Here is an 18,071-nt window from a genome sequence, read left to right as displayed (position 1 = left end):
TTGGGCCCAGGATGGATCCCTGAGGGACACCGGCATAAATACTGTGAGCTTCTGATTTTTGCCCCTCAACTACTACTCTTATGAACCTATCAGAAAGAAATGATTTAATAATTGAGAAGACTTTTCCAGCTATACCATAGCTAGCGATCTTATGAAGTAAACCTTTATGCCATACCCTATCAAAGGCTTTAGATATGTCAAGAGCAATTGCCCTAGAAAGGTTGCCACCGTCGAGAGATTTGCTAATCCTATGCGATATCTGTAAGGACATCTGCTGTAGATCTAGCAGAACGGACACCATATTGAGTGTCACTAAGAAGGTTATTTTTGTTGAGATGGTTGATTACTTCTGTATTTAACACAGATTCTAGCAACTTACTCATGACGCACAGGAGACTTATTGGCCTGTACTGAGAGGGAGATGAGCGATCACCTGAATTCTTAAATACAGGGCATACTGATGAGATTTTCCAGGGAGATGGGAAACTATTCTCCATAAGACAACGTTTAAACAGTTTTGTAAGTATGGGCGCTAGTTCAGGTTGAAGTTTTTTGAGTACTATAACTGGAATACCGTCAGGGCCAGTTTCTTTACTGGAATAAAGGTTTTTGATTAGCTTCGCAACATCACGTACAGATATACGTATATCACATAGCGTGTTTTCTGATACAGGAGGAAATATTGGGGGTTGGCGGTCTTGGTCACAAAGATTAACTCTTAAATCTTCTTTTCAATTAAAAAAAAAACATATTTTTTTTAAACATAAAACAATTACAATAATTATAACAGTTGTTTTCTTTTTAAAATAGTTGTCTGTTTTGCATGTAATATGTCCCTTAGTTTAATCCTTTCAACAGTTATCTCTCTCTTGCCCGGACATTTTTCTTATAGAGTTTCCCCTGGCTTGACACCGGCAGTTTTTTTGTTCCCTAATTGTAGTCAGTAGCCTTTCTAGACCCACATGTCTTTGTCTTTTATCTTCTGTTGTCCTTCGTCGTTTTAAGCCATCTCCGGTAAGAAACATTATATATCTCCTTTTTAAAGACACTTTTTAATAATTTTAACGTTATTTTTTTAAAATTATTTCATCTTAACTACGAACTTTGTTTATTTTCTTTACCCACATGTCCGACCCCCTTACTTCTAGCTATAGCAGTGTCAGAATTTTGGCGGAATTTTTTACACCCCCCAACAAAAAAACTGCGAATAAAATATAAAACATAATAAAATTATTATCTTTTATTTCTTAAAAGATCTGTAGACAAAATGTCCGCGTATTCAATCACCGCGAGCGGATATTTTGTCAGCACAGGCGGCCACAGCCCAGCAGTCAGCACAAATAAGAAATATTTTTATTATGTTTGAAACAACTTTAATAGTTTATTTTGGAAGTATATTCCACAAAGAAAATAAACAACCCACTTTAAAAACAGAAATTACGAGTTTTTTATATTTTATTCGCAGTTTTGTCTTAGAGGTGTCAAATTTGCAATGGCGATTTCCCCAAAGATTCTGACACTGCTATTCTAGCTGTGTTGTTCCTTACGCATAACGACTCCCCATTAAGCGTTTTATAACTTTTCGATTCTTTGTGTTCTCAACAATGATTTTTTTTCCTTTCATTTTCAGCTATTTAAAAAATCGTTTTGTTTGTTTTTTTCTTTCAGTTTTCTTTCTTTTTTTTACCGTTTTGACTCTCAATATGCGTGTTAATCAAATTACTTTTTCACTTAAAAAAACATATTTAAAAAATATAAACAAATTACAATAATTATATATTTTTTCTTTTTTGCTAAATATATATTCAAAGAGTTAAAAATATAAACAAATCAAACTGACAAGGGGAAATAATAACTTCCGGTGAATGCTGGAAAAAATACCTAGTAAATAAAATGGCGTTTAGTAAGTCATTATTTGTATTTTAAACTTAATATTTTATCGTGTTTTTATATCTCCTTCTTAAAGACACTTTTGAATACTTTTAACGTTAATATTTTTAAAAATATTATTTCACCTTAACTACGAACTTTATTTATTTTCTTTACCCACATGTCCGGCCCCCTTACTTCTATTTGTGTTTTCATTTCATTACGCATACGATTCTCCATTTAGCATTTTATAATTCCTCGTTTCTTATATTTTCTCTTTGTGTTCTCAACAATATTCAGCCATTTAAAAATCGTTTTGTATGTTTGTTTTTTTTTTCTTTCAGCTTTCTTTTTTTTTTAACGTTTTGACTCTCAATATGCGTGTTAATCAAATTACTTTTTCACTTAAAAAAAAAAATTAAAAACATATAAACAAACTATAATATTTATAAAAGTTTTTTTTTCTTTTTTAAATAGTTGTATATTTTGCTAAATATATATGCTAATATCTTAATTATATGCGTGTGTTAATTAAAAGGATTAAAAATATAAACAAATCGAACTTACAAGGGGAAATAATAACTTCTGGTGAATGCTAGAAAAATACCTAGTAAATAAAACGTCATTTAGTAAATCGTTATTTGTATTCTAAACTAAATATTTTATCGTGGTTTATTTTTATTTTATTTTTTTTTGTCATTTCATTTAACTTAATATGAAAATGGATAAACTTTAAAATGTCAATTATTGAATGGATTTTATTATTATCTTTTCTTTAAAAATTCAGTTTTATTTTTAAAATAGGTGTATCAGAATTTTTGTAGGAGTTTTTGTCACCCCTAACACGAAACTGCGAATAAAATATTAAAAAAAACTTGTACTTTTTCTTTTAAAAGTGGGTTGTTTATTTTCTTTATGGGTTATACTTCCAAAATAAACTATTAAAGTTGTTTTAAAAGTAATAGAATTTTTTTTTAAACGGTAATGAAATTAATTGAATTTTACGAGCTCAGTATTTTTCAATTTTTAAACTTTAAAAATCTATCAAAATTTTTCTATTGATTCTATTTTTAAGATATTTTCATGATCAATGTGAAATTTTATGCTCTTTCCAATAAACTGAATATAATATTTTAGACAATCGTTTTTTTAAATAAATTCACGCCCTCCATTTTCAAATGTCTATTAAAAAGTAAATAATTTACTCACCAAAGTTTTATATATAAAAATTGAATATAAAAGATCAATAAATAATATATTCAAATTTAAAATAAAAACATAGTGTTTTTTTAGAAGTTTACCTGTAAATTCCGAAGTTTAAAACCTTTTCTTTTTAAAAACCACGTTGTTTTTTTTTTTTTTGTTTTTGTTAAATGAAACCTTGGTCCTTGCTCCTTTAATTGAAAAAAAAGGGTTTGGATTACATTTTTTCGAGTAGTTATAAGCTTGGAAAGACAGGGGGTCGAATTAATTCACGCCTCCCATTTTGAAATATCTATTCTGTTCATAAAAATCAGTAATCTTAAACTTCATGTTATTCTCACGAGATCTTAATTTAGCTAAGCCTGCATAATGAACACTCGTTACAAGAAATCATTTGAATTAATATTTTGTTGTTGCAAAGAAAAAAGAATACAAAAACCTCAGCTCATTGCAGCAGCATCATCCATAGACTCGTTTCACATCTGTCCCATCTGCTCCAGTTTTGGCCTGTTTTTATAAAAGATTAAGTCCTACATATTTGCATATGTGGTTGAGAGCACATGAGATTCTGCATGACTGCATTATTATATAAGGGTGAAGGCGCCATCTTGTACCCTTTTCAGCATCATGATGCTGCGTCGGCAAAGCGCACATCAAGGCTGTTTAAGAGGTAAGCCTGCGTTCCCACAATTTTCGCCACACTCCCCCCTGATATTATCATCATAGAGAGGGCAGGGACGCAGTGACCTTTTTTTCGGAGAGGGGGGCCGAGACCTTCATCCTCACCTGTGTTTTCATCCTTGGTTCCAAGGTCGGTGAACCTAAGGCTGCTAATCTCAGGGTTGCTGTCCGATGAAGTCAGCGTAAACCAGAATGATCTTGCTCTCATCGCTGAGTGGTGGCTGCACTTTTGATGTTGATTGAAGATCCTTGATGTGTGATGTCGTCTTTAGTGGTTATGTTATACCAATAGACAATCTCAGGCACCATACACTCCTTCCTAGCTACGATGGTCTTGACAGTCCTGTGGTTTCTATCAATAATTCCATTCCCGCTAGGCGCATGGGTGTACCGAAATCGAAGATGTATACCGCCAGCTGTTTGCAAACTGTTTGAACTGTTTGCTAACAAAGGTGGTGCCAATGTCAGTTAGTATCGCAGAAGGGGGACCACGTTCGAGAAAGACACTTTCCAGCTCACGGACAATGGTGGCCGAGTCCTGCTGGCAAAGGGGCTGCCACAATGCAAATCTAGACAGTCCGCAATCGATGATCGTAAAAAAATGCCTGCTGTTGTTATGAGTTACGTCCATTGCGAGCCTGTTCCAATTTCCTTTCACACTCAGTTTTCCCTTCTTCTATCGGACGGGTGCTGGGTCGATTAACCAACAGGTTTCGCAGCTCCTCACAACAGATTTCACATCCCTCTTTGACACATAACAGTCGACCAGCCTGGCAAAGTAATGGGTTTGCTTTACACCAGGGTGCCTGCTTTGGCAATGGACATTAGCAACACGACCCAGGCTAAGCCGACGCCCCACCATGGTGCAATTCACAGGTGCAGGTTCGTCCACTTCTTTTGGCAGGTCCAGCCAGTTGTTTGGCAGTCTGGTCAGGCGATCCACGCAATTCTGACAGGACTGCACCAGTGTTACATCTACGTCCAGGTTGAATTCCTTGATGATCTTGGTCCGGGTAGCAAGTCATCTCTTTATTAGAATTTCGGCTGATGCCTTCATTGTCAACCATGCTTTCCCACTCAAGGCATTGGTTATCCACCAATGCACACATGTAGAGTCTGTGACGATGTGTAGCACTCTGGCTTGCCACTGAAGCGCCAGATTTACCCCTTTGAATGTAGCATAAAGCTTAGCCAGGTTTATGTGCCCATCGTCATTTTCCAGCCGAAGCCAGCATCTACGATAAATCCGTCGACTGCCGGATCAACACCAAGGGTGAGTGAGCTGGCATCCACTCAAACTATAAACTCGCTCCCATCGAGGCATCAGCTCCCTCGCATGGGGTCATCCTCGATTGCTCTAGCCACAGCTTCCACCAGCATGCTTTGCAGAACAGGATCACGCATCTCATCATTCCATCCCATTGACATGGAAGTTGCACGTCGCTTTATAGCTTCCACCACCACCTATATACAGAGAAGCGACCCAACAGTTTTAAGCAAATGGAAAAAATGCTCCAACGCGTGATGTTGGATGGAACTCCTGGGATGTCATCACTTTTTTCCCAGCAGAGTCCACTGCGCTGCCACTCACATGTAAGCCAAGAACTTTTGCTCCATCTTACAGCCGCACTGGCTCTTACATGACAGCCTGCATAATCGCTGTCATAATGTTTGGGGCCACATTCAGGCGGAATGCCAGCCTGGTCAAAAAATACCGAGTCCCTTTGATATCGACCGTCTGGAACAGCCACCACGATTTCTCGATGTGTATTTGCAGGTAGGGTCTTCACAGGTCCATAATTGTTGTGTATGCCCCTGCTGCTGCCACTCCCTCAGTTTATGTGTGCAGACATGTTCATTGAGTTCCCGGTAATCCATGACAGATTAGACCTGTTTATTCTCTTGCCTGAGATCAGCACCCATGGTGGCCCGAGCTCATCCTCTGGAGTTCTGCCTTGTACTACTCCCTGAGCTATGCAGGTGGGGGATACTCCGTCAGCCAATTCTGTAAGGAAACTGGTGGCTTGTTGCCTAACCACTTCCAGGACATAGTCCACGCGTTTGTGCCCTTGTTGTATTCTGATTGCGGCGTTTGGAAAACATCACATCTCCGGCACCATCCATGGTGATTGCACCTAGCCGTGTAATAGTGTCCATTCCAAGGAGAAGGTTGTATCCAAGAAGCTCCCTGTCAACCACTAACGCCTTAACAGCCACCGGGGTGCCATCGCCAACGCTTATATGGACAGAACACAACAGTGAGCCTCCGCCAATGGTTAGTACTGGGACCTTCTGTTTCATCCATGTGGTGAAACATTTCTTGTGTCAGAGGGTTTGAGTGCATCCGGTGTCAATCAGCGCTGAGTGCCTACACCCATCAACTTGCACTGTCACTACAGGAAGCGCCTTGTTCAATGTTGCTTTAGGGAGGGTGCTGGTGCTGTGGCTTCTTCCCCTTGCCAGTTTCCCAGACAATTCCGTGCTACATGGCCTGGCTTATCGCATCAGTGACAGTGTCCTCGTTTCTGTGCTTCATAGTCTGGGGTGCGTTTCGCACAGCTTCTGCAGTCTCTCATAAAGTGGTTGGGGCCGCCACATTTGTAGCACCATGTGCTCTCTGTAGGCGATTCCAGTGCATTAACTGCTGCCGAGACCTGACCGACATTGTCCTTCAGGATATTTCGGGCTCTAGCCAACAACTCCAACCCAAGCGCATTGGGTTTTGATGACACCCGTAACAGCAGACTGGCATCATCCGGGAGTCCAGACAAAAAGGCACCTGCCAATATTCGGTTGCTTGCAACTCTAAAGGGAGCAGCAAGCTTCTTCAGGTTGGCCATGTATATGTCCACAGTCTCCCCTGACCCAAGCCGACATTCTGAGAATTGACTCTAGGCAACAAAACGGTCCGCACCGAATGCTCTGTACAATGCTCGTTTTATCTGCTCTGTTGTTGCCTCATCCTCGAGCTGGTACACAGCATAAGCCCCCTTAATGAGTCTCAATGGGATGACCATAACTGAATCCTTAATTTTGCACAACCGGCAAATGTGCTTGGCTTTCTCCAGCCATTCAACCACTGAAGGACCAGCCAGGGACCTGTCAAACTCTGGTATCAGCTTCAGGTTGAATCTGTCCGTGTAAAAATGTACGCTGAGATAGCCATTGTCCGTGAGCTGGAAAGTGTCTTTCTTGAGCGTGGTTCCCCTTCTGAGATACTGACCAACAATGGCACTGACTTTGTTAGCAAGCAGTTCAAACAGTTTGCAGACGATTTGGGTATACGTTTGTGATTTCAGTGCGCCCATGTGCCTAGCAGGAACAAAATTATTGAGAAAAACCACAGGACCGTCAAAACAATCGCAGTTAGGAAGGGGTGTATGGTGCCGAGGCGGTCTATTGGTATAACGTCACCTCTAAGGATGACGTTTCACCCTTTACCGTGCCAACCGAAGTACTACACAAGTACCACATCAGGGTAAGAAGCATGTAGACCAGTCCACTCCCTAGCCAGTGGTGACGAGAGAGAGTATCAAAGAGGGGGATGTTGTCTTGATTAAGAACCCCTAAGGCAAGTGTACCACACGCTACGAAACTGGGTGTAACTGAGGTTATCAGCCCGCAATCGGGTTTACAGAGTGCCTCATCACATTAAGGATCTTCGGATCCAGTCTCTATCAACATCACAAGCGCAGCTGCCACTCGGCAATGAGAGTGAGACTGGATCAGAGACCAGTGAACCATCGTTCTGGTTCATGCCAACTTTGTCGGATGGTAACCTGAGATTAGCAGCCTTAGGTTCACCGACCCTAAAACACTGGACAAAAGCACAGGTAAGGACAAAGACCCCGGCCCCTCTCTCTGAAGAAGCACCCAAACAAAAAGGTCAATGCATCCTTGCCCTCTTTGTGATAATGATATCGGAGGAGTGTGATGAAAATTGTGGGAATGCAGGCTTACCTCTTAAATGGCCTCGGTGTGAGCTGAAAAGAGTCCAAGATGGCACCTTGTAACCTTATATAACAATGCAGTCTCACAGAATTATGTGTGCTCTCAAGCACATATGCTAATTTGGAGGACTCTGTCTTTTACAAAAACAGGCCACTGAACCAGATGGGGACAGACGTGAAAAGTACAGAAAGTACCGACGAACAACGTTGCTGCAGTGAGCTGAGGTTTTGTGTACTTTTGTTTTCTTTGCAACAACAGATAATCATCTGGGAGGATGTATAGCAAGTAAACTTTTCCTCATTTTGAGGTCAGAGAGGATAAACTTCTTGTGATTGTCACAGGTAGAGAATAGGTGCTTGTTAGTTCTATTTAGATTTAGGGCACCTTACTTTTATCAGTTGGCAAAAGGACATCATTTCTCAGATTAGCATGAGAAAAGGCTGATCATTTCACAAGGAGGAGAGGTGCTTGTTAGTTCTATTTAGATATTTGATTGTCACATCTTGAGGTCAGAGAACATAAATTTCTAGTCATTCAGTTTAGGTATAGGGCAACTTACTTTCATCGGTTGCTAAAAGGACGTCATTTCAGAGTAGCATGAAAAAAAGCTGATTATTTCCTGACATATTTCCCCTACAATCATATGAAACTAACAAAAATTCCTTTTACTCTCTACCTGCATACATCAAACTCTCCTCTGAAGAAGAAGATTCATCCTAGTGATGAGGTTTTGATTTTAGACTAAGAGTATATGAAACGTGTTAGAGGAGGCAAATGTTGTTTACTTTCATATTTCACCTCTCTTATCCATCTTTTAAATTATGTGACTAAAAACTAGAAAATACATTTAGACGGTTCTAATTAAAATACATGACTACTTTTAAAAAACTTTAAAATTGACATTCATTGTGGGTATCAGTGGTCAGTCCTGGAGTTATATAATCATTGTTAAAATGGGCCAATATTCTATGAGATATGTTATTGATATTCTTAGCTAGTATTGAGTGAGCCACACATGTACGATGTTCATTGCCGGCTGAGTGTTTCCCTTTTCCTCTGGGCTATATAGGTGACCTGCTTTTTGCAAGTGCGCTCATCTTCAACAATTGCATGCGTCAAATAGTTGACCTTTCTGCCACTGACGATGTCAATACTGACAACCTAACCCCATCGTTCCATGCATTTGCTACAGTTTTCATGTGTGGCTTTGTGTGTCTGTGCGTGTGTGTGCATGTTCAACAAACAAACGACATCCCTCCCCTCTCTATATTCAAAAAATATTCACATATACATTTTTCTATTCTCCCTCCGTCTCAACGCTCTCTTGCGTCTCATCAATCTATAATGAAACTGTCCAATCAGAATCAGTATAATATATATATATATACATATATATATATATATATATATATATATATACTTTTTCAAATCAACAAAACATAATTATAACACAAAATAACCAACAACAAACATTGCACAACATTTAAAATCAGTGTCGAATATATTCCCTAGGTCACTTACCCTTTTAGTATATGTGAAAATTATTTTTCTTTTTCATTTTTGTCTTATTCTTTTTTTATTTGCATCAACATAACTACAGTGCCAGCAAAAAGAAATTCTGCACTTGTCATTTTTTCCAAAACTGCAAATTTAAGCTGAATTTAATGTACCTGTTTGTTTTTTAAATTGACGTGAACACTAGAATATTTTAATTAAAAGTCAAATATGAACAGGTAAAATTATAAAAGAATAAAAGGCCAATCAAATGAGGTATAGTTTGTTTAAACAGTTACATTAAATTTAGTTTAAATTTGCAGTTTTTGAAAAAATTACAAGTGCGGCCTTTCTTTCTGCTGTCTGTGTATATTCATAAATTCCTTCTTGACAAAAATGATCTCTGTTTTTCTGTCTTTATGAATATTAATCATATAAACAATTTTCGGAGTCGTTTCTATCTTGTTACAGTTTTTTATTAATTTTTTTTCTAATAAATTTTTTTCTTTTGTTAAACCCTTTCTATCTTGTTAATTAAAGTCATTACAGTTTTTTATTAATTTTTTTCTAATAAAATTTTTTTCTTTTGTTAAACCCTTTGGTCGGTTCTGTCAATTTTAGAGCCAAAAGTATTGAATTCTGTTACTTATCATGAAAATGCTTTAAGATAGGAAAATAAAATGAAATATTCCCATTTTACCTCTAGAATGTCCCTAAGCCCTATATGTCCTCATTCATTATGAATGGTATGTCTGAAAGCATTCTTTTCAACAAAGTCTGACTCCACATTCACAACACTAAGTTGTAATACTTGTGCATTTTAAGCGTTTGTCTCAGTTCTTCCCCTAAGTCAGCCTAACGGCACTAATGTTGCCTATTGTCTTAGCAGTGTAACGACATGTCGTATTACCATGTGTTTCATTTATATATATGTAACTAACATACCTACTGGAAAAAGGAATGGTCTGGTGATTTATTGATGAGTGAAGTAGCTAACTTTGTCACTGGGGAAGTAGTTGGTATTGGAGTCATGGTTAGTCAACAATGGGCAGTGAATTTTCGTCCACAGTGTTAACGTCAGCTTAATCATCCATCAATAATATAACTGGACTGTACCATTCTTCAGTGGGGGTGTTAGTTACATACAAATCAATGAAGTACCTGGTAAAACAACATTTATTTTATTACACCACTGAGACGATAGATGACAACTGACCTAAGGATTAATGTCTTAATATGGGAGATATAAAATGACACACGATTATTCGAATTCGAGTTAATAAAAAATTAATTTCTTTTGTCTCATAATCTTTTTTCACAACTCAATCTTAATGATTTGCATAATCATCGGTCAAAGTCTCATACATGAAATGAATCCCAAGGAATATTCAATATTCTTGCATAATTTGACCCGGATTCTCAGGAATTCCCATCATGCATGGATTGGGCAAAACCAACAATCATTGGTTTAAGCCAGGCGTTGTAACCGACACAGACTAATTTCAAAATGAACAAACCGGAAAAAATAATTCAAATACGAATAATGAAAATAACAAAAACTTAATGTGATTGAAAATATTTTTATTTATTGAAAGAAAAAAAATTTATTTTAGAATTATTTATCAACATGTTTTTTCTCCCAGAAAATATGAATATTTTACTTTTTTAAACTGTAAATTGTTAGGTGTGAGAACAATGTTTTTGTTTCTTTTTCAAATTAATTAAGAAAACTAAATAATTAGAAAAACTTGCCGAACCTTTAACATCACAAAAAGTACTAAAGACCTTACATAAAAATAAATAAAAAAAGTCGATTTAGTGTTTCAACATTTGAACAATGCTTGGCTTTAATGGATGATTGCTGGTCACCCGATCCATGTTTGATGGGAATTCCCAAGAATCTGTGTCAAATTAGGCAAGAGTACCACACAATTTTTAAAAACAGACTATAGATCTTACCAAACCTAAACAATTCCCTCTCACTTGTTCCTCTTCCCCACTTCCAATCTCCGAACCTACTCTAAGCCTTTTCGAATGGATCCTATTATCATCTTTGACATCCAAGTGATTCAAATAAGGGATAACAGAGTCATATATATATGAGACGGGGGCCTGTTTTATCTATAACGACTTAATATGGTTTCCAACATATATCTAGCTTTTACCGCCTCTTGTGGTTCTTATAGTAGACCAATTTTAAAATCTACTGACTTTGTTTTCTTATCTGAGTTCTCTATCAGTTTTTTCTCTTGTTTTCCAAATGTTATCCCTTAAAAAATTAAAAGATTGATGCATTTCTTGGAGAGTGATCTCGTGTTGCTCATCACCATATACTCTGTGAGGTAATAATATAATGGAAGGATCACTGACATTTTTCTTCCTCGAATTTTAAAATCATCACCATATACTCTGCAAGGTAATAATATATTATCTAATGGAAGGATCACAGACATTTTCTTCCTCGATTCGTATGGTTTCCCTAAAATACTGCTCTACATACTCCATCCACCTCCTGTAACCACATTTCCTTCTACGTTGCAATAACACTATTTTTCTCTTATCGATCTTATTACTGATATTGATGATAATATGTGTGCGCCCAGATAAAGATAAAGAGTGTTGACCAGGAGGTTGGTAGATGGAGCCACGCTTGTGATATTTTGATTGATGGCTGAGTGTAGAACTCTCTTGTCTTTGACCTTTTATCTGGGCTATATATGTGACCTGTATTTTCAAGTACTTTGACAGCTGCGCATGTAAAAAAGTTGAATTTTCACCAGTGACAATACCAATTCTGACAACCTGACCCCATCGTTCAATGCCTTTGCTACCAGTTGTCATGCGTGTGTGCAACTTCAACATGTGACACAAAGGAATTAAACTCTTGTCGCTTTTACTTTCCAAGTCATGTGATGTCACATAGGGTTAACATCATTAAAAGACTCTTATAACACAACAATAATATCTTTAAATATGTAGCCAGTATCAAAACTTCAATTCTCACCATGTATATTATGTAAAGAAAGTAACAATCTGTTTCCTACAACACTGAACAAAAGCAATATGTACTAATAACAATACATATCAAAAATGGCTCGTGAATGTTGCTGTCATGGCATGTGGACAACATAAACGACTTTCAGAAAAAATTGAAAGAATCTTTAATCTGTAAAACTTCAAGAGTAAAGCCGCTTATGGGAAAAATGACTGAGAGATTCCATGTAAACGTGAAAAATTATACAAGTGTGAGCCATGTCATTCACTAACAGTAAAAATTAGAAAAACATTGAAAATCTGTAATATGTGGAAAGATTTAAAAATCAGTCATGGCGGAATATATACCTTTATAGAATGAAATAAATTATAGATGAAGAAAAACAGTAAAGACTAGGAAAACAGCGCATGCATATAATAGGTTGTAATAAATAGTGATAAATACTAAATGTTGAAGCAATCCTCAGTGAGATGGAAAATATGATTTCAAATTATGTACAACTTTAATCGGTCATCGCTAACAACACACATCATGCTACTCTCATGTACCAAATAAATTGTTGTAAGTTACTCCTGAACGTTTAAGTTTCAAACCTTTGTGAAATTGAAAATAGAATTTTAAATTATGTAGGACTTTTGAAAGGAACCCTTTTAGTACATAAGCGTAGTATGCTCTTGTGTTTTAACCGATGACTCGAACAATTGCCAAAACAACAAACTCTTCCAAATTATACCTATACTTAACAACACCCGATTAAACGTCAGAAAATCATGCTAAGTATACCATGTCACAAACCTTATACAGTGAAACACCTTTTACTTGAGTGCTATGACCTCACACAAATCCATCAACACTACTACAAGGCGACAAACTTAAAAAAAACTCTTTGAAAAAGAAAACCCTAAGACTATTTAAAATTTCCTAAAAAGAGAGAGCCGGTGCCATAAAATATAAATGCCATCAAATAAACTATTCCAAACGATTATCTGAATATACCCAGCGAAAATCGACTTCAAAAGTATCAAAAATTTAAAACCTATTATACAGCATTAAAGAAACACACATCAGAATTTTGTATAGATTTCTGCGTTCAAGAGATAAAATACACCTGAGTAAGATCCAAGTTCAACAAAATACAAGTGAATAAGATCAGAGGTAACATAGAAACGTTGTGAAAATAACACCCAAGATGAGAACAGTATTCTGAAGAATCCAAATGAATAATCAATACTCATATAATTTTATTTGAATTTAATTAATAAGTAATTTGTATTTATAAAAATTAACATAATATATTCAATTCAACAACATTAACTGTAGTTTTTTAAATTTATTTTTATTTTCAGAATTTGCAACAATGAAAAGAAATATATTGATGGAGAAGAAGGACCTTATGTTATTGGTGATTTAAATAAGTTTATAATAATTTAATTTCTTCATATCAATTTTGTAAAGTCGAAATTTATTAGCGTATATTATCATATATTCCATTGTATATAAAATTTGTGGAATTACATGCGAGCAAACATGGGAGACAAACCTCATAGTTGTGAAATATGTGGTCATTCATTTGCACGGAAGTCAAATTTGTATTGTCATATGAAAACACATACAAGAAAGAAACCACATTCTTGTGAAGTATGTGGTTCTTCGTTTGCACAGAAGAAAAAATTATTGACTCATATCAAAAGACATACAAGAGACAAACCATATTCTTGTGAAGTATGTGGTTTTTCTTTTGTATGGAAGTCAAATTTATTAACGCATATAAAAAAACATACAGGAGAGAAACCATATTCTTGTGAAATATGTGGTTCTTGTTTTGCAGAGAAGTCAACTTTGTTGAGTCATATGAAAACACATACGGGAGAGAAACCATATTCTTGTGAAGTATGTGATTCTTCTTTTGCATGGAAGTCAAATTTAATGACTCATATGAAAAGACATACAGGAGAGAAACCACATTCATGTGAAGTATGTGGTGCTTCTTTTGCATGGAAGTCAAGTTTGTTTCGTCATATGAAAACACATACGGGAGAGAAACCACATTCTTGTGACTTATGTGGTTCTTCTTTTGCATGGAAGTCAAGTTTGTTGAGTCATGTAAAAATACATACGGGAGAGAAACCATATTCTTGTGATGTATGTGGTTCTTCTTTTGCATGGAAGTCAAATTTATCGACTCATATGAGAACACATACGGGAGAGAAACCATATTTTTGTGAAGTATGTGGCTCCTCTTTTGCACAGCCGTCACATTTGTTGCGTCATATGAAAACACATACGGGAGAGAAACCACATTCATGTAAAATATGTGATTCTTCTTTTCCAAGTAAGTCAAGTTTGTTGAGTCATGTAAAAATACATACGGGAGAGAAACCATATACTTGTGGCGTATGTGGTTCCTCTTTTTCATGGAAGTCAAATTTATTGACTCATGTGAGAACACATACGGGGGAGAAACCACATTTTTGTGAAGTATGTGGCTCCTCCTTTGCACAGAAGTCAACTTTGTTATGTCATATGAAAACACATAAAGAAGTCTTACCTAGTGATATAGGACAAGAAGGAGAATGTGGAAACCTTAGTTGAAGTAGTGATGCTAGCCTTAACAGAGTAGAGAACGAGAAAATAACAAAATACCAAGGCCTTATGTACGACATTAACAGAAACTAGAATCTAGTGTCAATCATACCAGTCATTGTAGAAGCAACTAGGCTAATGAAAAGTATTTCAAAAACAATCTGGCAGATATATATATATATATATCTGATGAACCAAGTGCAAAAGAAATACAAACAATAGCAATTAAAGGGACGGTTAAATATTAAAAATATCTCTAGTTTTGAATGACTAAACTAATGGGAGAATGTTTGGCATCCAGTAGAATGCCCCATCCCAAGGAAAACCAAAGTTATGAAAAAATCGAAACAAAAGAGACAAACCACATTCTTGTGAAGTATGTGGTTCTTTTGGACAGAAGTCAGATTCATTGTGTCATATACTAACACATATGGGAAACAATATCTCATGATCTTCCAAAATCCATGCCTCAAAATTGTGTACCAGCATGATGAAGCAAGAGCCAGTAGAACATAACCCTAACCCTAACCCGACAACCTATATCACATAGTCAGCCAACTATTTTGCACAAGATCATCTTACAAATATGACAGAATCAGAAAAAAAATCTGCTATGGAAATTACTAAAACGAGTCTTTAAAAATATTCCAGAACTTTCATTACAAAAAATTGGTCAAATGACCCAAACAAGAGCATGACATATTTTCTGGACTTATTCACATAGGACCTTATAAATAAGGAAGGCTTTTTAGACTGGCTTAAAGAGGATAGCAGCACTAATATCAGTACAGAATTATAATGACTGCTCACGATCAAAGTTTGATGCCCTATGCTTATAATAAGATGAAGGATATCAGCATGACAATTGTAGTTTGTGCAACAGAAAAGTTAGTGTGAGCCATTTGATATTTGCTAGAAATACAATGGATTGTGTAAATATATCCACATCATTTGTAAAATGTTGAATATTGAATGCTGCAGCAAATCCAGGGAACAACAGTTGGACATATCATACACCATCGACTATGGCTTCGATTTCTACTGCTTCATGATTAGAAAACTGAGCTATTAAAGCTGACATAATAAAATGATATGCGAAAAGGAGAAAGAAGTAACCTTAGAAGTTAATGTCCCCAATATTATTTGGTTAAACAGAGTGAGAAAAATATAACAAAATATCAGGGTTTATATACGACATAGAAAAGAAACTAATCTCTAGAAGATCTGTATTCAAGGAACTATAGAGGTAACTTAAATTAGACAACTAATTTTTAAAACTACCTCGCAAATATACCTCGTGGACCAAGTGCAAGAGAGATTTGCATAGAAGGAACATGTGTTGTGTCATATGCAAATATATACTGAATACAAAAGAACTTTAATAGAACATACAAATATCTATGTATCTCTTATAGAGTTCAAGTGTGAGCCCTTTGATTTGAGTATGTCGACTTATTAGTTTAATTCGGCACTGTTTTTAAAACTTCTAATTCAAAATGTCAACATTCTGTTAGGAAAACTCTCAACTCCAAAACTTACACTTTGTTTTCAAAACATCCAAATCCACAAGACAGCCTGTTGTCAAACCTATTAGCTGCAGAACTCGACATTCTGTTAAAAATATATTAACTCTGCAAAACGTCTAACTCCAAAAGTTAACACTTTTCAAGTTTACACATGCTTTTAACTCGTCCTCTATTCGGTACGTGCATTTTTTTAAAATTCACCTGCTTCTTTTGCATAGAAATGGCGGCATTCTGCTTCGCTGTCATGACCATTACTCATAAAAACAATTGAGTGTAAAGACTATTTTAGACTTTCTCTCTAGTTTTTGTTACACAACCGACCCTTTGAAGCTCGCACACATGCTAGCTTAGGAAGTTCTGATTTTCCATACAAAGTAAAATAATAAAAACTAAAAAGACATATTTTTGTAATGTATGTGGCTTTTCTCTGACGAGAGAAAATAATATAATCCTTGGATTTAGTTAATAATTTTCTTTAAATAAACAGATTTTTTATTTTCATGTAAATCTTTAAAATGAAAGAACATACAACTTTTATGCTGAGGTCACGTCTTAACAGTCTTTATGAAACTGAAAACAATTTATCTAATGTAGCTCTTCTGTTTATATGAAATCAGCTTTAGACAAACATACGAACACACGATTGTACTATTTTCAGATTTTGTGAACGTCTGGCATCTGTTAGTATGTTCCATTCACAAATGATAAAATTTTGAAAAAATTAAAAACCATATTTTGGTATTCTTGTTATATGTGTGTGTTGGTATTGTTGTTATATGTGTGCGTTGATATATGCGTCTGTTGGTATTATTGTTATATGTGTGTGCTAGTAGTCTTGTTATATATGTGTTTGTATTGTTATATATGTGTGTGTGTTGGTATTGTTATATGTGTGAGTGTTGGTATGCGTGTTGTGTGTGTGTTGGTAATATTGTTAGATGTGTGTGTTGGCATTATTGTTATATGTGCGCGTTGGTATTCTGGTTATATGTACGTGTTGGTATTATTGTGTTAAAATGTGTGTTACTTTCTCATGCAAAAACGATAGAAAAAAGTATGATACTTTGATTATCTTAATAATTTACTTTTAAAAACAAAGTTTTTATTCTCGTGTAAAATTTAAAACCATCCAGAAGAACATACAGCCTTTATGCCGAGTTCACGTTTTAACAGTTTTTTGGGGGGGAATCTAATACATCTCAATAAAACATCTTTTTTATATCAAGTATTTATGTCTAAATATCTACTTAAGGTATTAAGCTTTTATTATTGTTTATATATATATTTATTGGGCATGATTACTTTTTCTGATCTAGTAGACATGTTGCATATGCAATGATTTATATCTCTATGAATCTATCTGGGTTATGCGGTAATTTAAAACTCTGAACTAATTGTTGTTCCTGATTTACAAGTGTTTGAAATTAGTTAAGTGTGAAATGGAGCCTGTCAAGTGGTATATAGTGATCAGTTGTCTTATTTGAAATCATGCGCTCATAAGAGGCTTGATGAAATTACCACTTGCACTTACTCTGCATCACTGCATCACCTTGCACCATCCGATTTTCACATCTGGAAACCAGAAAATTGTTTTTTTTCACATCTTTTAAAGGAAAGCGTTTTTCAGATTATGCAGTTTAGTTCCTAAACTTTTGCATTTTCAACAAAAACTATCTCCAGAGATGCATTAAACGATGCAAGAGATGTGTTTATATGTATAATTTTATAAGTATATAATAGTTTTTTTTTCAATCAGTAATAATTCGTTA

General features: G+C 35.6%; 1 long non-coding RNA gene across 1 annotated transcript; it reads left to right on the top strand.

The window, feature by feature from the left end:
- Positions 1-935: 935 nt before the first annotated feature.
- On the top strand, positions 936-17,035 carry LOC145270796 (uncharacterized). The gene is made up of 2 exons (XR_013865566.1): positions 936-1,014; positions 13,540-17,035. It is a non-coding gene; the product is annotated as an uncharacterized LOC145270796 (long non-coding RNA).
- Positions 17,036-18,071: the final 1,036 nt, after the last annotated feature.

The sequence above is a fragment of the Euprymna scolopes genome, chromosome 46, assembly GCF_053919585.1.
Source record: "Euprymna scolopes isolate OS-2025 chromosome 46, ASM5391958v1, whole genome shotgun sequence".
Lineage (NCBI taxonomy): Eukaryota > Metazoa > Mollusca > Cephalopoda > Sepiida > Sepiolidae > Euprymna > Euprymna scolopes.
The sequence above is the reverse complement of the archived record's forward strand: the minus strand, read 5'-3'. Positions and strand labels throughout refer to the sequence as shown.